Here is a 24,431-nt window from a genome sequence, read left to right on the forward strand (position 1 = left end):
CTTGTCAACCACTTATGGAGTTCTGACTCTGATCTTCAAAGGGTTTTACGCAGGGGAATTAGAAAATCAGATTTACCCTTCATAAAATGCAATACAGGAAAATAATTTTTCTGGCTAAAATATACAAAAAGAATTTGAGTATATCAAGACTATTAAATTGGAGACCGGGATCCCTGGGTGGCGCAGCGGTTTAGCACCTGCCTTTGGCCCAGGGTGCGATCCTGGAGACCCGGGATCAAATCCCACATTGGGCTCCCAGTGCATGGAGCCTGCTTCTCCCTCTGCCTGTGTCTCTGCCCCTCTCTCTCTCTGTGACTATCATAAATAAATTAATTAATAAAAAAAATTGGAGACTATTACTCTTATCTCTTCAAAGGCATCAATTTTTTGTTACAATATGATAATAAAATGTGCCTCAACTTATACCCATGGGCCATGTCTACCCCTACCCCCCTCTCTCAAACTCAGTTCCCACTTCCCGACATGGAAATTAACTGGAAAAAACTCCAAGAATAGGGAAGACAGGTTACTATAAGGAAGAGAAAACACATACACACACACACACACACACACACACACACACACTTGGGCTCTATATTATTTATTGCTGCAAAATGATTATCCCTGAATTTAGCATCTTAAAAATAACAACAAATATAATTATCTCACAGTTTCTGTGAGTTAGAAATTCAGGAGCAGCTTTGCTAAATGGTTTTGGCCCGATACTTTTTTTTTAAGATTTTATTTATTTATTCACAAGAGACACAGAGAGAGAGAGAGAGGCAGAGACACAGGCAGAGGGAGAAGCAGGCCCCATGCAGAGAGCTCAATGTGGGACTTGATCCTGGGACCCAAGGATCATGCCCTGGCTGAAAGCAGATGCTAAACCACTGAGCCACCCAGGGATCCCCTGGCCCTATGCTTTCATAAAAGGTTGCAGTCATGATGTCAGCTGGGGATGCAGTCATTGAAAGTCATGATTAGAACTAGAGGATCCACTTCCCAGATGGCTCACTCACTAGCTACTGGCAGGAGGCTTCAGTTCTTCCCATGTGGACCTCCTCATAGGACTCCGGGAGTGACCTCATGACATGGTTGAAGCCGGATACCACTCCAATCTTGAGATGCCTTGCTGTTGTTGTTAAAAACTTTTATAGTTTTAGAATATAACCAGAGGAGGGAAGGACAAGTCCAGAGATGGAAATCTGAATGGCTTGACAATGAGTCAAGCATCCCAGATTTGACCAAAAAATCATTATGTTTGTCTAAACTCACATGGAATTATCTGAATAGAGTTATTTCCCAGAAGACAATAGGGACTCAGAGCCTGAAATCAAAACAGTTCTAGGATAAACTTCTATTTTATAGAACTCCCATTTTATAGAGGTGAGCTTTGTTAGCTGTCATAATTGGTGAAATAGATACAAGGTACTAAGGAATGTGGGCTAGCTAAAGCTTATCCTTAGTACCAAAAAGATTCATGGGAGACTCAGTTTTAACTAAAAGAATTACTCTAAGACCATCTCACTTCTTTTTTTTTCTAAAGATTTTATTTGTTTATGCATAAGAGACATAGAAAGAGGCAGACAGAGGGAGAAGCAGGCTCCCTGCAGGGAGTCTCATGTGTGACTGGGGATCACACCCTGAGCCCAAGGCAGGTGCTCAACTGCTGAGCCACCCAGGTGACCCAATACAATCTCACTTCTAGATCTACTACAATCTACTATTCATCTATCTGGGAAACCAAGAATGTTCCAAAATGTTATGGTGATACCAACATGCATGAATTCCTAGAAACCAAAATGAAAAGAACCCAAGGGAACCAAAAATAACTTACCATTTACTTAAGATATCATATAAAGGAATTCTCAAGTGTATTACGATTCCTTGTTAAGCAAAACAGAAAAATTGATAGACATTAAACCTATGTAGAAGAGTATAATTCAAAATGAGATTCGTATCTTAGCTAATATATCTACATTGGTAAATCATATGAAAGATTAATGATGAATTAATAATTTAACATCATAAATAAACTGAACTGCCAGGATAATTCCCCCTCCCCCAAATAAGCAGCTTACTATATAAGAAATTGGGAAGCATGAAAAAAAACAAGTTATCATTTCTCAAAAAAAAAAAAACCACTCACATTAAGCATAATGAGATTGCACATCTTTTTAGCACAAAACCTGGACAAAATGACATGTTAATATTTGTAAAATACACATTGACTTAGTTAAAATCTAAATGAAAAATAAAATGCAGGTGATGAAGTTTATAATTTCTCACTGAAGACTAAGAAATCACATAAATATTTTTAATTATGTCTTCTGCACTAACAGAAAGTTACTGTGCTTTCTGTCTTAAATTGCTTTTTCAGCTTTTCAGAAATGCTTTGCATGTAACTGAAGATATATTTATATTATTTCTTGAAGCAAAAATTGCACTGGACAAAGTTAAACAGTCAAGAAGACTTGATTTAAGGCTAGTGCAATAAAGGAGAGAGTCCAGAACTCAGTCTGAGCACAACTCTACTAAAAAGAAGGGCTGGAGAGTTTTCAAGAGCTGGGAGGGGTAACTGTCAGCCATTTGTGTCTTCTAATTAGCTTTACCTAAATGACAAGCAAACTTTTTCTGTTCTTTGTGACAGGAGGTAGTTTTACAGATTTTACAATCTGAAACACAATGTCCACTGAAGTTAGGCTCTTATCCTCCCCAAGCAGTGGGACATAGGGGCACTGCCTTCCTTGATAATTAATTTCAAAGGGATGACATCCATGTCCTTGAGAAAGACAATCTTAAAAAAAAAAAAAAAAAAAGAGAGAGAGAGAGAGAGAGAGAAAGACAATCTTAGGGAATAAAACTGACAAAGACTTTTAAAATTTGCATCTCAAAGGAGCAGAGAAAGAATATAGAAGTTTTCTAATGTAACTTAGTAAAGCCCTAAGAAAAGAGAGGTCAGGGGTCTAAGTCAGGAAGAAATGAGTCTAAATTTTATTCAAGATGTGGAGAAGGCCGGGGCGGTGTGGGGGGGAGCTGGGTGGCTCAGTGGTTAAGGATCTGCCTTTGTCTCAGGGTGTGATTCTGGAGTCCTGGGATGGAGTCCCACATCGGGCTCCCTGCATTGAGCCTGCTTCTCCTTCTGTCTGTATCTCTGTCTCTGTCTGTCTGTTTCTCTGTGTGTGTGTCTTTCATGAATAAATAAATAAAATCTTAAAAAAAAAAAAAAAGGATGTGGGGAAGGTTAAGGCTGTCATGACCAGACTGAATCTAGATTTACACACATGTATTTGAGCTAATCTGTTGGCCTTCCACCAATGGTAGACTCTACTTTTGCCCCAGATTTCCAGTGTTTTTTCTTTATTCCAACTAATAGCTCAACTGAAGCAGTTGTAGGGAAAAGGATCAAATACCACACACTGAAGCTCAGGATAGGGTAAGCACCCTGACATTCATCAGCATAATCCAATAGATGAGGTTCTTTTCTGTTCTAAGAGTTTCCAAAAAGGCAGCTCCTATCCCTCAATAATCTGATAATAATAGTTACAGGCCTCACAGGTAAGACTGTCTTCCCTAAATCTAATTAAAATTCTTCACTTCCTATTTTAATGTTCCATGATCTGTCCTTGGAGACCTTCCCTTTATTATCTCCTGTGCATGTATTCTTTGCACAGCTGAAGCACCAATTTCCCCCATTGTATTAACTTTTATGAGCTTACTTATCCCAGTCCTACCCATGTCTATGCCATAGTTGAATCATGTTTGTGCCATCATAGGTTAGTAGAAATAGCTGAAAACCAGAGAAATTCTCTTTCGAATCCTGGAACCCCAACTTTTTTTCGGTCTAGGAAGTCTTGGACACAATTTGGGAGTCTCATTTTCCTCATTGTAAGATAGAGTCAATAAAACTTATTTTGAAAGAAAGGATTAAATGAGGCAATGGGTTGAATTCACAGATATCTAATAAATATTAGTGCCCTTCACCTTCTTCCTTTTTCAGTTGCCTACTTGTTTTTTCACCATGCACACTGGCCACTGATTCTTCCATACTGAAAAGAGAGAAAATATGATTCACCAGTATGGACAGTTTTTGAGTTACCATTTCACTGATGGTGATGAACTTCCCCTTAAATCATAAGATGTATCATGAAGAATTGAAAATATTGATCCATCCTTTAATTTATTAGAGTAATGGAGTAACAATGTCAGAAACCAAATTAAGATTTGATATGATTGATTTTAAAGGGGCATTAGAAAAAAAAACATTTTTCATCTAATCTCTTTTTTAAAAAAAAGTTAAATCAATTTCCTTAAGTTCATGAGAGTCAAAAGGACTTACAGATTCATTTCCACTCTCTGATAAAGAAAAATGTCACATATAAATAGTGAGGATATTTCTTTTAGTGCAGGGATGTGAAAGAAGAAACTGGCGGACCTATTGTTATACTACATGGAGTTAAAGACATCAGTTTTTAAAAGTCCCAAGTGATCATTCAACTCTTCCCTAAATCTAAAGCAAAAATAAAACAAATTCTCTTCTAAAACTGAATGCTCTCAGAAGACACACAAGAATATTTCAGGCAAATATTTAGCATTATATTAGCACCAGATCAAAAACAAATAGTCAGCTGAGGAAAATTCAAATAAGCCTGGGATAATTAAAGGTTATTCTTTTTCTTTCTCTGTCCTGGCTTTCCTTGAAAGCCAGACTATAGATGACTTTACTAAAGGTATCGTGTCCATATAGAAGACGTTGCCAAGTGCCCTAATAAGCTGATTTACGTCTTAATTATCTTAAAAATTCTCATCTCAATTTTTTGGTATTCAGAGACATATCTTCCTTATAATCAAGGGTTAGACTGTATCTGTTTCTGGCACATTTCTTCTATCAGTGAACAGCGTATTTATCGGGCATCTACTTGTGCAAAGCAGTGCTTCCGGCACTGGATGGGTCACTGTGAGAGACAGATGTGGAAAATATGGAGGCTTTGTTAAGAATCTTAAAATCTATCTGAGGATACATATTATAGAGAGAGACCTAGGATACCAGGCACATTTCACATTTTACTTCTTATCTGAGAATTACCAGATTATTGCTTCATTGCTTGAAAATTATTACACTTTATTTGGTAGGGCAATCAAATACAGAAAAAGACCAGGGATGTGTATAAAGGCTATGAATTGCTAAAACTTCTCTTTAGTGACACAAGAGGTCAAGGGTACATTGATTAAAAAGCACAATTGGTGTCAAGGAGAGAAAATATCTGGAAAGGGAGCAAATGCAAATAAATTATTGATGAACTTTATAAATGACTACGAATGAAAGTGATTCACAGTTAGGAAATAATATAAAGAACATAATTACATTTTCTGATGCCTAAACCTAAAATAATTTGGAATTGTAATGTTGTCTCTTAGGATTGTTGGTAACTATATACCTGCTCCCTGCATGAAGCTTTTGCTAAATGAACCTGACACATGATAGCACAAACTAGTTAAGGTCCTAACCACTTTTACACTAACATATATTTATTTCATACTAATAAATTTAAACCAATCCAGTGTAGATGTTCGTAATGGCTGTCCCCTTAATGGCAGCTTTTCCTGTTCAGTTGGGCTTTGCACTTTGCAATTTATATGGTAATTCCAACACAGCTGTCATTCACCTTCATTTGATCTGTGGGAAATCAAGAACCTATAGTGGTGATAGCCAAACAAAGTAAAGCAGAGTTTGATATGGGGATGATGCAACTTGATCTTGTCTTATGATACACACACCTGCTATTATCACTTGGTCTGGGTTAAATGCTTTTAATGAGCAACCGATCCAGTGGTGTAGTGTTGTATAACGGAGAAAGTTAGGATCGAGGTACGGCTCTTCCATGCCCTCTTCTCAAATGACAGCTAGATTTATTCTCACAAACCCACTGAGAAAGAATAATAGAATCTGGTCTAGTAAGTGGAGATTTAAAAACCCACAGACTAAGACTCAACTGTTTGATTAAATTGAGTTTAAAAACAACTAGTTAGGAGAAATATCACTTTTTGAAAAAAAAAAAAGCAAACTTCTTATAGAGACAACCTCAGGTGGGATTCAAAAGTAGAGTTTTTGAAATAAAAGTCCTATTAACTCATAGTGCATAGCCATCAAAAATTAAAATTGATAAAAAGAACCTTCCTAAAGACCTAGGGTTATCCCCATAAAAATCTCTCTCTCTCTTTCTCATACACACACACACACACACACACACACACACACACACACAGTATTATTAGTTAACTAAATCTCTTTGAACATAGCTAGGCTTCAGCATCCAACACTGCACAGGATTCTGAAAAGCCATTGAAGAGATGTAGTCCACTAAGGGCAAGAAGTTGCCCCCACATCCCACTCCAGGATCCAGCTTGGTTCTTCCCAGGGCTGGAGTGGGAGATGGTGCTGCCTTCTTTCCCACACCTTACCCCAGCCAGGCCTGGGGGCCCTCCTGTGGGCTCAGCATGACCCCCAACACCCTGACAATACGTTCAGGTTCACTTGAGAATTCTGTGTTGCCAGTTACAGTGTAAGAACACATACAAATTAAAAATAAGGAAAAGCAATCCTTCTTGTTGAGGATGAAAGAGGACGGGATTTCTATACTCTCAGTTTTCTTAGAGCATTTACCTTAGAAAATTTACCATTGTGTTTTCTCAGCTCTTTGAAATGTATAGAAATTCTTTTGAAGACTAGATAGGCCTCTTGCCAGCTTTCTAACCCAGGATCATCTTTCTCAAGGACCTGGGAACCATCCCGGAGGTATTAACATCAAGGGAGACAGTATCTCTGTCTCCCAGTTTCTGTGGGGCCTGTAGGAGTCTAACTGCAGGGGCTCCTTGCTCCAAAGTGGCAAAACAAAACTACCCAGAGTCAGAAAACATAAAAAGTTTGTTTTCCTTCTGGATAAAACCAATTAGCTAACAAAGATGTTCATTCACTCCAATTACCGGGAGAATTTAGGATGAACTCTACGTGGCAAGTGGTGCTGTCAAATCCTCTTACTTGAGGATTCATCATTGTTTAGCTTGAAAACATGTACTAATGGGCCATATCTGCATGGCTATATAAAAGGAGATTTTTTCCTGTCTTTTCAATCTCTTAGCAGATTGCCGGTGATGCACATCACGTTCTGAATTAATGCTTATTCGATAATGAAAGTGTTTTCTTTCTCCACTTCCTTTGGCGAGAGGATTTTTGGGTTGGGAGAAGGTTTTGTTTTTGATTATATTTCCCTAACACAGGTGGAGTCCAATCGACCACCTAGGGAGCCTGAGTTTCAGCGGGAGGCCGTGAGCCATGATTATTGAACTAAGATGTGTATTTATTGCCTGACCTGAATCCACCCCACTTTTCCCTTGCCCCAGAGTGGGGGAGATTTAGAGCAGTTCCTCTGGTCCTAAAGATGTAGAAATAGCCAGTGGCCTCCGTGTTACCTTTATACAACAGTTGTGTTTATACAACAGATGCCAGCCACTTGAATATTAGCTTTTACAGAGTCATTTATGAGACCCCCAAGATTTTTGAACTAAAATTTTGCTATTGTTAAATGTTTTTGAAAATAGAATTTTTGTTCTTGGTAAATCATAATATCCCAGATTTTTTTTTATTTTTTATTTTTTTAATATCCCAGATTTTAAAACAAAACAAATATAACAACAACCTTTACCCCAACCAGTTTCAGATCTATTTCTCAGGTTAAATAGAGAAACAAACTTTCTTTCTTCTCTCTTTTTTTAATTGTAGTTTTAAAAAACCCCACATAATATGAGAACTACTCTAAATAAATTTTTAAGCGTACAGTGTGGTATTGTACACACATTGTTGTACAGATCTCTAGACTGTTTTCATCCTACATAACTAAAACTCTATACCTTTAAACAATAACTCCCCATTTCCCCTTCCCCCAACCCCTGGAAACCTCCATTCTACTCTGTTTTTATGAGTATGATTACTGCAGATACCTCATATAAGTGGAATCATATAGTATTTATCTTTCTGTGATTGGCTTAATTCACTTAGCATAAAGTCTGCAAGATCCATTATGTGACAGGATTTCCCTCTCTTTTAAAGCTGAATAATAGTCTGTTGTATTTATACACCATATTTTTCTTAGCCATCAGTGGACATTTAGGGTTTTTTTTTCCCCTACTTCTTGCCTATTAAAAATAATGCCGCAATGACCATAGAGTGCAAATATCTTTTTGAGATTCTGTTTTCAATTCTTTTTTTTTTCTAAAGATTTTATTTATTTCTTTGAGAGGGAGAGAATGTGAGTAGGGGAAGGAGCAGAAGGGGAGGGCTAGGGACAGGGAAAGAATCTCAAGCAGCCTCCACACTCAGTGTGGAACCCATGTGGGGTTCAATTCCATGACTCTGAGATCGTGACCTGAGCAGAAGCCAATAGGCAGATGCTTAACTGACTGAACCACCCAGATGCTCCATGAGATCCTGTTTTTCGATTCTATTGGATAAGTATTCACAAGTAGGATTGCTGGATCATATGGAATTTCTATTTTTATTTTGTTGAGGAAAGTCCAGACTGTTTTCCATAGTGGCTCCATCATTTTACATTTTTTTTTACCAACAGTAAATAAAGGTTCCAATTTCTCCATATCCTTCCCAATACTTGCCATTTTCTGTAATTTTGATAATAGACATCCTAAACAAGTATGAAGTAATATCTCATTGTGGCTTTAATTTGCATCTCCCCAATGATTACTGCTGTTGAGCACATTTTCATGTGGTCATTTGTATGTCTTCTTTGAGAAATGTCTATTCAGGTTCTTTACCTATTTTATTAAACCGAATTACTTATTTTTTTGCTATTGAGTTGCAGGGGTTCCTTATATATTTTGAATGTTAATCCCTCATCAAATATCAGGTTTACAAATATTTTTTCCCTTTCCAAAGTTTGTCTTTTCAGTCTGTTGTTCCTTTGCTGTGCAGAAGCCTTTTGGTTTAATATAGTCCAACTTGCTATTTTTGCTTTTGTCAACTGTGTTTTTGGTGTCATATCTAAGAAATCATTGTAAGACCAATGTCATCAAACTTTTCCCCTATGTTTTCTTCTGAGAGTTTTATAGTTTAGGGTCTTACTGTAAGCTTTTAATTCGTTTTGAGTTAATTTTTATATACAGTAATGTAAGGATCCAATAAAGAATTATTCCTAGGATGCAAGGATAGTTCTATAAATGCAAATCAATCAATATAACACACCACATTAGTAGAATATAGGATAAAAATCATATGAACGGGCTGCCCGGGTGGCTCAGGGTTTAGCGCCGCCTTCAGCCCAGGGCCTGATCCTGGAGACCCCAGGATTGAGTCCCACATCAGGTTCCCTGCATGGAGCCTGCTTCTCTCTCTGCTTATGTCTCTGCCTCTCTCTCTCTCTCTCTCTCTGTGTGTCTCTCATGAATAAATAAATGAAATCTTTTTTAAAAAATCATATGATCATTTCACGAGATGCAGAAAAAGTATTTGACAAAACTAACACTCTCATGATTAAAAACACTCAACAAAGTAGGAATTGAAGGAAATTACCTCAATATAGTAAGAATCACATTCAATGGTGAAAAACTGAGAGCTTTCCTCTAAGATCAGGAACAAGGTAAGAATGCTAACTCTTGACACATCTATTCAACATAGTATTGAAATTCCTAGCTAGAACGATTAGGCAAGAAAAAGCAATAAAAGGCATCCAAATCAGAAAAAGGGAAAATTATGTGTTTGCAGATAGCATTGTCCTATATATAGCATTACAGATGCCAGTTAAACACACATACACACACACACACACACACTTAGAACTAATGAATGAATTCAGCAAAGTAGTACAATACAAAACCAACATACAAAAATTTGTGTTTACATATTTTAACAACACACTATTTTAAAAAGGAAATTTTTTAAAAATGAGTCATCAAAAAGAAGAAAATACATACGAATAAACTTACGCAAGGACAAAAAAAGACTTGTACAATAAAAACTACAAAATGTTTCTCAAAGAAATTAAGGACACAAATAAATAGAAAGAAATGTTCTCCCTTTTGGGTGATGCATGTTTGTACTCTATATGTTCCTTAACCCCACTGCAAACATCCTTAGCTTGTTCTGACCAGAGTCATTTACATGTTAATGGAATCACTTTGCAATTGTCAATGGATAAAAAAGCAACCTCTGGATGAATGCAATAGGTTAGGTGAGTGGGCTTGAAGAGAAACTAAAAAGGCACGAAGAGAAACTAAAAAAGCACAATAGAGAAAAGTAATAATGAAGGGACTGGGAAACAAAGAATCTGGGAAAGGTATTGAATCTTAGGGAAAACAGAATTAATAAATTTCAGGACCCAGTAAAATGGATCCCTACAGAAAAGTTAAGATTTTCAGGATGCTCTGAAACAAGGATTCAAAAATAAAAATAAATAAATAATTTTTATAAAAACTAATTAGAGGTGTCAGGGATAGGTTATGAGATTTACCAATTGCTTCAACCAGGAGTTATCGTAGGATCAATTCAGAAATGGTCTTGAGTGGGAGAAGGAGCAGCGACAGGTATTACCTAAAAGAATCAAACCCAAGAAAAGAAAAGCAACCTTACATAATAACATTAACTCTGATAATACTGTCCATCTAATTTGCCTGTTTCCCTGTAGTTTGCACACAAAAGAACTTTATTCACTTGCAGAACAATGACTATGCACCATAGGATTAGTTGAGATTTGCTGATTTCTGAAAGCCATTCAAAAGGGAAGCTGAGGCCCTGTTCCTCAGATCTCAAGAAGCAAGGGATCTGAAGAAGCAAGGAATTCTTAGTCTCTTGAATGACGCTTTTAGAAGATACCAGTAGCAGAGACAAATGCTCTCTGTTAAAGAAAAGTGTTGTCAGACACTTGACCTCTTTATCTGTTATGCCATATTTGTGTCCACAGTGGCCATGGTCTTAAACACAGATTTTTATTAACCATAGAACTCAGAGTGTCAGGAAGACAGTATGAAAATCAACCTCTCCTATTATTGCCAAGGCTGATAAGGAAGGGACACTGTGTGAGTAAAGGTAGCCTAGGGGGACTACAGCTACAGAAATGTGATCTCTCCTTTTCCTACCCCTTGCAGGACTCTTTAATAGGAAAACAAAATGGATTCTCTTTAACTGTTCTTTTGAGCATGCTCGGAGCCAGTGAAGTTAATGGAGGCATTACTTATAAAAACAGTGTCACATACTTGCTTCTCAAAACCAGAGGGATGAAAAGTAAATCCTGTATGATCAAACCAACGTTTGTTGTTGATGTTTGTGGCAAATTGAAATCTATTCATGAAAGAACTTTCTAACTGCTGAAGAATCACTGATATGCAATTGGATTTCTTCTGACATATGTTTGGTAGTGATATAGTCTGACTTCCCAATTTCTCATAAGACAGGCCTTGGAGAAAACACAAACTGCCATACTTGAAACTCTCCAACTGTGCTTTATTCATCATTCTAGCTCCTTCACTATTTCCAAAGTTCCAATTACAATGATTTATGCTCTAAGGAGAGAGCTCTTGCAGTTAGCAACTTTTTAAAAAGTGTACGTGATGTTGAGAAAACAGGTAGTTTATTTGACATGTGGGTTTTATAACTCTGATGGCATTTTTTTTATGTCATGTCCACTGGTTCACAGCAAGTTGATATTGAAGAAGCACTTGTAGCCCTCAATCAATAAGCATGTAATACGGATAATTATTCTGTTTGTGATGGTACCATGAACCTCTGTAGAAAAATTACTCTTATTTTTCATCATAAGAAAAAGATACTGATGTCCTTGAAAAAGACATTTTAATAATAGTTTCATTATGCGGTTGAAAAGCACCTTGTCCTCTTCAAATATTTTTCCACACCATCTCATTTGACTCTCAAACCAACTTTTTGAGATAAGTAATTGACACCTCTATTTTATAGATAATAACGGCAAATGACTTTCATACTGCACTTCCTGGTTTATAAAGTGCTTTACTGGCTCCTTCACAATTACATCTGGGGTAGGCAGTACACTTATTTTCTCAGGCTCAGGTTTGTTGATGAAGATACCGGAGCGCAAAAAGAGTGCTCACACAGCAAGTCCCCAGCTGTTTGTCCTCATCAATGCTCCTATAGGGCACCTTCAACTCCTCTGGGAATTCTTTGAAGGATGACAGAAATGTTTATCAATGATGGTTTACATAACTTCAAACCCATTTGGAACTCTTTACTTAAGCAAACATTATCAGAAACTCCACACAATGTCCCAGTAATCCATAGCAAGGCAGATGAATCATTCCAAGTATGAACACCAAACTTGGAAGATGTCAGTCCTCAGAATTTCTCTTGGTAGCCAATTATGACCTCTTTAATCTTAATGCTCGTAAATATATATATATATTGTAGGCCAAAACTCTACCTTTCCAGGGTACTCTAAAGAAAGATTTGTCAATAACGAAATCCAAGATTGGCCTAGAAAATAGTTTGTCTATACTTAATGTAAAAATGTATGATCTTAGAGGTAGACGATATTCACTTCCTATAGAAGGTTGTGGTATATTGGTTGATGCTTATGCTGTATGTAAGGAATGTAGATGTAGAAGTGAGTGAAATAAGTATAAGGAAAAACAGCTAAGAGAAGATGAGAAATATTGCAGCTACATTTCTCCGAAACAACACCAGGCCCAGAAAATCAAAACATTCAATTAACTTATTATCATGAGACATTAACATTTTACAGATGACCCTTGACCACTGTTTCCCCGCACAGACCTCATCTTTGGGTCAACCAGTTATGTGGGGGTGTGCCAATTCTAAAGTGGTGCATGATCTCTACGTCTCTAGCTGAATTACATAAGAGCTTGAGGCCACGTGGGGATCGAGGGGAAAAGGAATTGCTGTACTTTATTAGCTCATTGAGCTACAGTCACTTTTAGATCAGGCCATGTACTTTGTGTAATACTTCTAGGTCCTCCCCAAATTAATTATAAACCCTAATCATTCTTTTCTTCACTTAGTGAAGAAAAAAAAAGGGGAACCCTTTTTTTTTTAGTCATACTCTACATTATATACACATGCACATACACACACTTGGAACTTACTGGAAGAGACACACACACACACACACACACACACACACATCCCCTTTGGCCTTACTGGAAGAGATATCTCCTTTCCCCCTGGCTATTCCCTAATTGACAACCTAGACAAGCCCCTTCTCTCTCTTAAGCTCTCTGAGCTTTACTCTTCCTGTCCTGCTCTCATACTTGCATCTCCTTTATGTCTTTGCCACTTGGAATTGCACCCTGAATATGCATTTGACTCAATCTGACTTCGTTGAATCTTTATATAAATTTTAACCTCCTGTTAGATGTCCTGAATTTCCTCTGGTTTCTCCATCTTAACTACTAACAAATGATCACCTCTCCCTAAAACGTACATACACACACACGCCACAACATGCACACGGACACACCCAAAACACAGACAGAGTCTCAAATTTTTGCATCCTGGGTTTGTTTTTATGTCATTTATGTCCTCCGTGCCATCTTGATCTGAATGTGACCCATTTGAAGCTCTGGCCAATTTTACAGCTCCGTTGAGTCACATTTTAAGCCTCATTACAGGGCCTAAAATGATTTGCATTGCCTCCCACTCTGAAATACAAGCTTTTTAAAAATAAAGTCTCACTATAAATAGAACTGCTCTGAAATTACATGTGGCACATAATTAAGTGGTGCACATTTAAGCACTCAGCTGTTTCATAATTCTCCAGGACCTGATGGTGCTGCGCTAGAATCCAGGAAATACATTGCCCTTATTCTGGGCATCACCAAACCAGTGAGCGAGGTAGCCACAGATTTAGCTCATCAGGCTGTGCTGTGAATAAGCAACATTTGAAAGCAGGGAGCCTTACACAAATGTGCTGTTTTTTCTACCTCAGAAGCATGGAGACATCTATACCTAGAATCTTGGCTGTGTAGTTACCCCTCCTGATGAACAGGGCCTGACCTTTCCTCCTGCTGCCATAGTAGCCTGTGCACCTGCTGATGAGCATCAGAAAAATTTACAGCTCATGCAGGAAGTGGAGTTTCCCCCCAAAGAGAAAATCTACTGATACACGCATGGGTTTTTCTGTTCTTAACAAGCTGGAAATGCAGGGACTTAGAACAAGTAACAGATAGAAGGAAAAGATGTCTAAAGTCTCTTACCTATGACTGGACCTGCAGCTCCCCTTGCCTCTACGGAATGCCAGCCAAAGTTACATTAGTAGGCTGCTAGTGTGATACCATCAATATTTAAAGGGAGAAGGGGATAGGTAGAGGGAGGGTGGCTTGAGAAGTCATCTGTATTTCTCAAATTGGCCAGAGAGTATCCTCTTTCCTTCTCTAATGACTAGAGCTTCTGAGCCTTGGGACCAGATGCCAAGTCCTAAACAAGCCTTCTCTGGCAAGCAAGGGAAGGCAAAAAAGGAAGAGAAAGAATGAAGCAAGGAAATAAAGGGGAAAAGATTAAAAGAGAACAGAGCAAGAAGAGGAGAGGGGAGCAGAAGAGATGGACATGTGGCAAGAAAAAAAGAGTAAAGCAAGGGAAAGAAGAAAGAGGAAAATTGATGACAAAATGGAAAAGCAGAACAGAAAGAAAATGGAATTAATCTGAGCACAATCAAGTACTTGCTCAGTTGTCCAGAAGGATGATTTTTCCACCTTCCCAAAGGGGGAAAAAAACGAATATAAAGGATCACAGATCTCTGTGAACCCTACTGGGTGGTAGGGCCTGTAGGGCAGGTTCCCTGACCTGCTCTGATCAAGGAACAATTATAGAAACATTATTTTAGTGCTGGACAGGAATTTAGAGGCCACTTAATTCAATCTTCTATTTAATGTAAGATTTCTCTGCAACTTTTCATCCTCTTCTTCTGTATCTCTTAAAGTCACTACCAGAAAAGTTGTTCATGTCTGTGTCAATTCATGCCCAGATTTAGAAGGTTCTTCCTTCTTTTAAAGAGAAAGCTATTTCCTTAGAGCCTTCCAATGGTCTTATTTCTGCTGACACAAAAAGAAAGAATTGAAAAGAAATAAATAGGAAGGGTGGGAGAGGAGGAGAGAGGGAAAGAATAGTGGCAGATCACACAGTAACTAAAAAGAAGGCATGAAGAAAAAACTGAATGAATAATTAAAAGGGATAGAAATTGTCACTATGAGGAAAAGGAAAGTTGGAAACAAAAGGAAGATATAAGAAGATACCTACCATAGAAGGAAGAGAGAAAGTAACAGAGAAGAATGTGTTGTCATCTAATTAATTTTATTTTAATATTTCTTTGAGGACATTTATGTCTTCTCCAAAATGGAACTTTATTGTTCTGGAGAATAATGGTAGTAGCTTAATTGTCTTTTTTGTGTTGTAATTCTGAAAGTGTTAGTTTTCTCTAATTTTCCAGACACAGCCATCATCTCTACAATCCAGCTTTTGATTTAAGAATGATAAAGCTAAATTTGTGATTCTTCTGTCTAACATGGTCATTACACGGTTGGAGATACAGTAATTGCTTTTTGTTTTTCAAGTGTTTGATTTCTGTACTATAAATAAACTGAATGTTCTAGTTGTTCATAAACAACTTCCATCTGGGGTCCAAAATTATAATGGTTTTGGCTTGATATGTATTTATGTATTGCCAGCATCTGAAATCTATTAAAAAGAGAGGTTTTATCTACGATTGACTTGTGCCTAGCCACATGCTCCTGAATTTCCAAATAATTTCAAAATTCCCTGTTTGCTCGCATTTCCTTAGAGCAAATGTATCTTTACAGAAACAATGTTGATTTTTAATTCACTCCTTAGGCAGCAAAATGGAAGCCATAAGTATATATTATTACTGGGGAGGAAATCTCACACAGATTAGATTAAAAGAATTGTGAGGACAATGGCTGCATTAAAAGGATTATTGTCTACTTGTGGGGTTAAAAAAAGTTTGGTTTTCCTATCTGTCAGAAACCTTGACCTAAAGAAACACTAAGAAACTGGTATGGCCAATGAAAAAACAGAATGTTTTCAAAATCATGTTATTCAAAATAAATGCTTTGTTAGGAAAGTCCTCTAAATTTTATAGAAAATCCTCTCTAATCAGCTTGAATAGGCTCTTCAACATGAAAATTATACAGAAAGCTCCATGTGATTGTATCCCTTGGATGTTGATTGACTCAGAAAATGTCTCCCGTGGTCTTTTACATTGAACATTTTTCATCATTAGTCTTAAATTTTTATAGCTTTTCATGAATAATAGCAACATATTGAGAATTCCCCCCCCCCCCCCAAATTGCTTCCTTTTCCATTGTGAGGACAGATTTGAAATCCAGAGGGCAAAATCCTTTTTTTTTTTTTTTCATGAAACCAAAATAAAAGCAATTAGATTTTCTTGTTTCAAGATGTGTTATTAACTTACGTGAATGCTAAAGGTAAATGAGTATTGCCATCAAATAAAGAGTTGTTCATACACTGGTAATTTTTGAGACAGTTCCTACTATTATATCCATGGTAGTTGCTGAAATTTTTCAGGTTAAAGACTATCTATATTACTGAAAACTACCATTCTCAATAACAAGATCTGAAAGGAAGCAAAAGACGTATTTCCCCACCCCGAGATTCAGTCTGTTTGCTTCTTTCCATATTTCTAATACCCAAATTGGAGGTCTTGTTGATGAAGTAGAAGATAATTAGTGTAGGAACTAAATTAACCCATCTCAACATGGATGTGGTGGCAACTTTTTCTTCTTCCCACACATTCTTTTCTCTGAGAGTAGAGTTGAGTTATATGTAAGAAAAGATCTATCTTTATCTTATGCAATTATCTACCTATGACACTTTTTCCAAATTTTACAAAATTGTTTCTGTTGCTTTTGTTTTCTAGCCCTTATATACTTACTCTCTGACCTTGCCCAGTCACTTAACCTCTCTGGTTTTTCTTATCTTTAAAGGAGATCTTGCTATGATTATACATTAGACTAGGATCTTCAAGGTCCTCTCTAAGAAATTTGCCATTGGTATTTTGGAATTCTGGTTTATAGCCATAATTACTAATTCATGTTTTAAAATCCAAAAATTGTAAGTTATAACCTGTAAAAAATTTTCAGGGTGGAGAGAAAGATGAGAGAGATAAAAGATAACTAAATATTCTTGGTGAGGAAATTAGATTGATCTATAATCATAGTGATGCCATTTTCAAAGACAGTAGAATGGTTATTTTTGTAAAAGCATGCCATGATGTTCATTATCTTAAAACAAATGAATAGCTCTTAAAAAGGAAGACAATTTTGTGACACCAGGAATAATTTATTAAGAAATAATCTAAAAGAAGGAAAAACAATTTTTTTCAATAGAGTGCCCCAGAGTTAATACCTTCTACATAGAATGCAACAGATAGATCTGCAAAGCATGTAAGGAAAATAAATATATTTAACTCATCTTATGTACTAGGTACTTTTCTAGGAGCAATAAAATAATATGAATAAGACATAATCCTCACCATTTAGTTGGTTGGTTTTAGTAGAAAGGTTTAGACACTGACCAAACATTAAGAGAGATGCCAGGCATAATGCAATCAATGGATAGTAAATGAAAGAGAATATGGACTGCTTTTGATACCTCCATACCCATCTAAGAAAACAAACAATTCTAGTTAGTGGAACTAGAATTTCGAGAAAGCATTAGAGAAAGAGGTGAGCATTACTATTGTATCTAGCATTCCCTCACACTGCTTTATGTATTAAAAATCTTTCGGATATTTCTATGTTCTTAATCTTTGAGAGGGCTGTCTGGTAGATGAACCAGAGCTTTGGGTTTTATCCTTTTTAGATGAAATAGGACAGGTAATAGCAGAGTGACATTGATTTTAATTTTAAATTTTAAAAATGTCAGAATAAAGTTGACTTTCTTAATTTTCAGCAATAACCCTGTACCTCCAACTACTTAGCTTGAGGTCTTCTGCAAACTCTGTGACATTGCAAAACCTGCTGTCCAGTCAGGGCTGATCTTAGAATAAGACATAAAAGTCTATTTCGGATTTGAGAGATTTTGGGAAGAAGTTTAAGCCAAACGCCTGCTATTGCAACACTGAAAATTCATACTGTTGTTGTTTTTAACATCTCTCATTCATTTAATCCTTAGTTCCACAAACACTTACTGGTATCCTACTGTGAGTCAGGCACTATAGTTGATAGAAGGAATAAAAGATTTTGGGGTGCCTGGGTGACTCAGTGGTTGAGCGTCTGCCTTTGGCTCAGGATGTGATCCTAAAGTCCCAGGATCGAGTCCCACACCGGGCTCCCTGCATGGAGCCTGCTTCTCCCTCTGCTGTGTCTCTGCCTCTCTCTCTCCCTGTGTCTCTCATAAATAAATAGATAAGATCCTTTTTATTTAAAAAAAAAAAGGAATAAATTATTTCAGAAGACTGAGGAGAGAGGTGAAGAATTGGAAAGATTTTGAGAGATGATGGTAAAGCTAAGGCTTACACCGTGCTTGAGATAGACAACATACATAGTTAGTTCTACATTGCTTTTGTAGGAAAGAAAGTATCAAATGGCCTGCACCTAGTGACCAGAGATTCTGGGGCAGCCTGACCACATTTGGAATTTGGGCCTGGAGGAGGGAGGAAATAGACACCAAAACTGGGACAAAAGCTCTGAAACAGAAAGTGTGGGCACTGTTCATTTGTTCAGAGAAAAGTCTTTTTTGAGTGAAAGCCACATTTAGTAGTGGAGTGTTCAGGAAATGAAAACTTACCAGACCTTCCATGCAAAGTCCTCCTCTATCAGATGGGTGGGTCTTTTGCTATCCACTCCAGCTGCTCTTGCTTGATCTCTAACAGCCCTAACATAAGCAGAGCTCCAACCCATTAGTTGAGTTGAAGGCAGAAATGTCCTTCTACAATCCTGGGTACATTCCAAACCTTCAGAAGCTTGTCCCGAGGAATAGCACCTGATGAGGACTTTGCCCACATGCTGCCCATCTGTTAGCCAGTGAGCACAGTGGGGAAGAAGACCTTCTTGGAGTGCATCAAGTGCCATATGTAAGATGTCCTGGAGATCTTGTGAAGTGGTATCTCTTGATTATAATCCCAATGATGGAACAGTAGGGCTGCATCCAGCAAAGAAGCAAATGATCCTTTAAAAATGACAAGATGAACATTAAGTTTATCCCATCTAGTTCTAAATCTAATTCCTAAACATACTTGGCATAAGAGCTATAACTAAATATTTATAGTCCTGGGAAAATGTTCATGCTATATTACTAAATGAAGAGAAGAGCCTACAAAGTAATACGTGAACAATCTTTTGGGGAGGAATAGTACATATAGTTTGAATGTGTAAATATATGTGATATTGGCAGGACCCATTAAAATGTTTAAAGTGGTCATCTTTTAGAAATGGGAGTAAAAGTATTTTTCCTTTGTGATTTTCTGCATTTTCAAGTGTATTTCAAGTTTGATTGAGGATTTTATATCAAAATGATATGTATATAAATAATTTGATAGAATTAAATAATTCAAAATTGGACCAGGCACAGGAGAGGTATATACCTGCATTTTGGCAATGGTTATGGAAAAGTGGTCACCTGACACCTTTAGATCCATAATTTGACTTGAAATTAAAACTTTTTCATCATTCAGAAATAAAATGTATGTGGAAACAGGATGTTTGCCTTCATCAAGTGAGAAAAGTATCTCTAAATTATTATTTTTTTGGACAAAATAAAATTATATCTTGTTCAGTCTGCTGTCCTTGGCTAATAGGTATCATAATAAAGCAAAAAATATGAATACATATTATCTTCTGATTTCTCATTCTCAAATGTGCCATCAAGCACATTTTGTGGACCTCCCTGGCTTTTCTTTTTTCAGAACACCAGATGGACATGGATCACACAGTGTGCTATGAAACATTTACTCCTCCTACTCAAGATTTGCACAGACAGATTCTACTCCATAATTTCCCTTAAACTGCGTAATGACCAATGCCATTATGGATTTAACTCACTGCCAGGAAATATAATGGTGGGTAACTTTTATTACAATGGAAACTAAGCTACTGACATTGAATCAGTATTCTCAGAATACTATTTTTGGTCGATTTGGACCTTTTTTGTATTTTCTACTATTAAGAATCAAGTGAAATAAATTTTCATTTTATGAAACTTAGTTTGACTTGAAAATAGGGAGAGGTTAATGGAATTCTTGCTACAGGTACATTTGTTGAATCTTGTTAGTGTATACTGTTATTATAAATATTCACACTGCACCAGAGATTTTATTCAAAGCTATATTTTTTTCTGCACCTCCCTTAGATGTTGCTAAAATTCCACTTTGTTTATATGGTACCTTCTCTATATTTTTAAGACAAAATCATACATGAAATAGTAAGAAATTACTTTTCACTTAATTCATTTGCAAAGCATGCATTGTTCTTTGAAACCAGGTTTAAAAGGAATGTGCTACATACATATCATCTCTTCCTAGGGAAGTGGATGATTTTAACCTCAGTGTTAATTCTCAGTTATAGTTAATGCAAAATACTTTAAGCAACTTTTCCTTCAATATTAAAAACAACAGCAACAAATGCAGGTAATAACTTAAAGAGGGGAGCCATTATTACACTTCTACTACAAATACTGCCTTGAGTGATTATTGATGCTTTTTTTTTTAAGATTTTATTTATTTATTCATGAGAGAGAGAGAGAGAGAGAGAGAGAGAGAGGCAGAGAGAGAAGTAGACTCCATGCAGGGAGCCTGATGTGGGACTCGACCTCGGGACGCCAGGATCACGCCCTGGGCCAAAGGCAGGCGCTAAACTGCTGCGCCACCCAGGGATCCCCTTGATGCTTTTTTTTAATGAACCATACTGTAGGTAATTTTGCATACCTGGAATTATCATCTTTATGTCTTCACACCTTATAAACCCTGAGGCCTTTGTATACAGTGTGAGTTGATCTGTGAGACATTAGGAGAATAGATTCCTGATAAAATAATCTCTGCAAAACCTTTACTGACCCAACGGTTGTAATTCTCCATTGGGGAAGTTTCGTAGCAGCTTCAGGTTGGTGTATTCTGAGAAGCCCTAGTCCAGAGATAGAAATAATAGAAAAAATATCAAGTTCAGCTTTTCTGCAAAATACCTCTGACAACCTGTAGAATACAAGGTAGTACATCAATGCTTCTAGAATGTTTGTAGGCAGAATGGGTATCACTAATAGTCATCCAGAGAAGGGCAATTGTATTACAGCAGCTGTGCAAATCAGTTTAAAACACACATTAGCATGAAATACCAGTGATGGAGGCTTGTGAGTGTACATACAGGAAATGAGTGAAGCTCAATCACATGCACCTTCCTGGAGGGGATTCCTAAGAAAAACTCTAATGTTAATGAAATTTAGCATGGACAGTCTTTTCAGAATGTCAACTTGAGGCCCCCTATTTATTTATATTTACCGACTACATTATACCCATCCTGTGGGTCTCAAATCTGTTTTGACCTTGTCATCTTAAACTCTTTGATCAATGATAACTGATAGAAACCAATCTGTGATGAAAGAAGGACCTGTTCTTTCTTTAAATATTCTGTGCAAGTGCTTTCTGGGAGTAGTTGTTTCACCATTGCAGCTAAAAATGAAAGATGTTAATAAAAAGAACTCGAGAGGGGATCCCTGGGTGGCGCAGCGGTTTGGCGCCTGCCTTTGGCCCAGGGCGCGATCCTGGAGACCCGGGATCGAATCCCACGTCGGGCTCCCGGTGCATGGAGCCTGCTTCTCCCTCTGCCTGTGTCTCTGCCTCTCTCTCTCTCTCTCTGTATGACTATCATAAATAAATAAAAAAATATATTAAAAAAAAAAAGAACTCGAGATAAGCAAAAAGTAAAGAACAGGGCAGCCCAGGTGGCTCAGCAGTTTAGCGCCACCTTCAGCCCAGGGTATGATCCTGGAGACCCAGGATGGGCTCCCACCTCGGGCTCCCTGCGTGGAGCCTGCTTCTCTCTACCTGTGTCCCTGCCTCTCTCTCTCTCTCTCTTTGTGTGTATCTCTCATGAATAAATAAATAAAATCTTAAAAAAAAAAAAAAAAAGAACATATCCAGGGAGGAATACTGTGAAAAAGGAGCTTTTTTCAGAGGGTCTGTCTCATAATAGTCCACAAATTGTGATACTTAATTTACTGTGTTATATGATATATTGTTTTTATATTCCTATGGATATGCATAGTGTCACACATATATTGTTTTACACGTTATATATATATATATATATATATATATATATATATATATATATAAAAAACAGAATAAACCAACACAATTTAGTGGGTTATTATTTGAGAGAGATCCTCTCTGAAAGATGCTCCTTTTTCACAATATCCCTTTATGGATCTGGTCTCTATTTTGTATATATCTCCCCCCCCCACTACACACACACATAGCATTGCCATGTAACTCTTTGATTTTGCTATTAATGCTGAGTCTTTTTGTTAATCATGATTTTTGGAGCAGGAAGGGACTCCTGGGAGTAATGTGATCCATTTCTCTTATTTTCAGATGCAGAAATGGAGAACTAGAAAGGTTAATAATTAGCCACAGCTTACAACCAGTCAATGGCAGAGAGTCTGGTCTAGAAATTATGGAGCTTGACTCTGAGACAGGGAGCTGGTAAGTAAGCTCTGCCCTGCCTACAAGTTAAACACTCCTGGATCACCAAGGTATCATTTCCTAACTATTATTTTAAGTCATTAAGGCTCTTTATTCTTCAGCTTCTGAGAAGCAATTTCAGGAGTGATGCCTTAATAAGCCTTGGGAGTTAGTGGTGCTTCCCAAAGTACTCCTTTTGGTCCCTGAGAGAAGTTTACCAGCAAGGATAATCTAATTCAGTGTGTTCAAAGCAGCACAAAACATCGTATATTTTAAAAATAAGAATATCATCCTACAAATGAATGCCTCTGGAAAAAACCCTAAAACACAAACAGATGGTTTGTGTACCTTAAAAACATGAAGAGCAATCGCTTGTTTTCTTTGTGGAATTATTAAAAAACAATTCAACACTACTATCCTTTCTTTTCTTCTCTCAGGGAGTATCTAAAGCTGTTGATGAGGGAAATGTTACAGAAATTAAAATATTTCTAGATTTCAGCAAAGCACTGGATGGTTTTTTTATGACATAATGATGGAGAAGAATAAAAACAAGTAATAGTAGAGTTGTATGGGTAAGGAGTGGCTTAAATAATGAAAACCAAGGAAATGGAGTCATGTCATTTAAGGAAATCACTCATTTCCAACAAGACTCTCTTCTTGGCCCTGGCTTGAAGATGTGAAGATGACTATAATCAGACACTATGATTACTTATTTTTACATTTGTTCCAAAAAGAAATTTGAAACAGCCTATAACCTATACTAAAACATGAAAATATTATTTAGAACAAGAAAAAAGAATGGAGGCAAAGTGAGAAAATTTAAGCCAGAAATGAAGTTAGTACTCCAAACACATGCCACAAATGCCATTCATCCCCCACAGAGCAGTGGAAATTTCACCTCATCTACTTAGCTTTCATGATTAAGAGAGAGAATTTTAGATTCAGAAATATAGGCCTTGTTTCCTTATCTATGAAAAAGGGATAATAATAGTACCTACCCTTAAAGGGTGAGATGAAAATTGAGATAATACTTTTAAGATCTTTAGCAGAGTTGTAGATGCAGAGTAAAGAGTTCAGTTAATGTCAGTTGAACCAACAACTCATTTTTAACATTTATCACATTGTATTTGTTTTAATTCTGTCATTCATGTCTATTTCAGTACTTAACACATAGAAAGTGTGCCCTAAATGTGCACCGAAGGAAAGAAATCTGCAGATTCCATAAATCAATATCCATAGATTTTTAAATTTAAGACAAATGAGGGCTTAACTGCCAAAAACAAAACAGAATTAGGGAACTTGTAAATTCCTATTTTTATAAATTAAAAATTCAATTTCAAAAGTGCAGGATATGATTAATCTAGCTTGAGAGTAATTTGCATGAAAAATGTGGAGGTTTAAATAGACATCAAGCCAATACACATCAATGGTGTTAAATTGTTCAAAACTCACTGGATTATAACTAATAATAACAGCACCTACAGAGATACATATACCAAGTCATTCAATCCTTAGGACCACACAGATAAATTGAAGCTTGCAGATTAGGAAAGAGTGGATTAGGAAAGATTATTTGACTTTTTTAAGGACACAAAGCAAATATTGGCTGAGCTCTTTCAAATTTGAATCTAACACCCACTAACTTAACCATATGTTATATCTACTTTTGTGTGTGATGAAGTATTTAGACCAAGGTGAGAAAGGTTGATTGCATCCTACAGTGGAAGGTGC

The sequence above is a fragment of the Canis aureus genome, chromosome 8, assembly GCF_053574225.1.
Source record: "Canis aureus isolate CA01 chromosome 8, VMU_Caureus_v.1.0, whole genome shotgun sequence".
Lineage (NCBI taxonomy): Eukaryota > Metazoa > Chordata > Mammalia > Carnivora > Canidae > Canis > Canis aureus.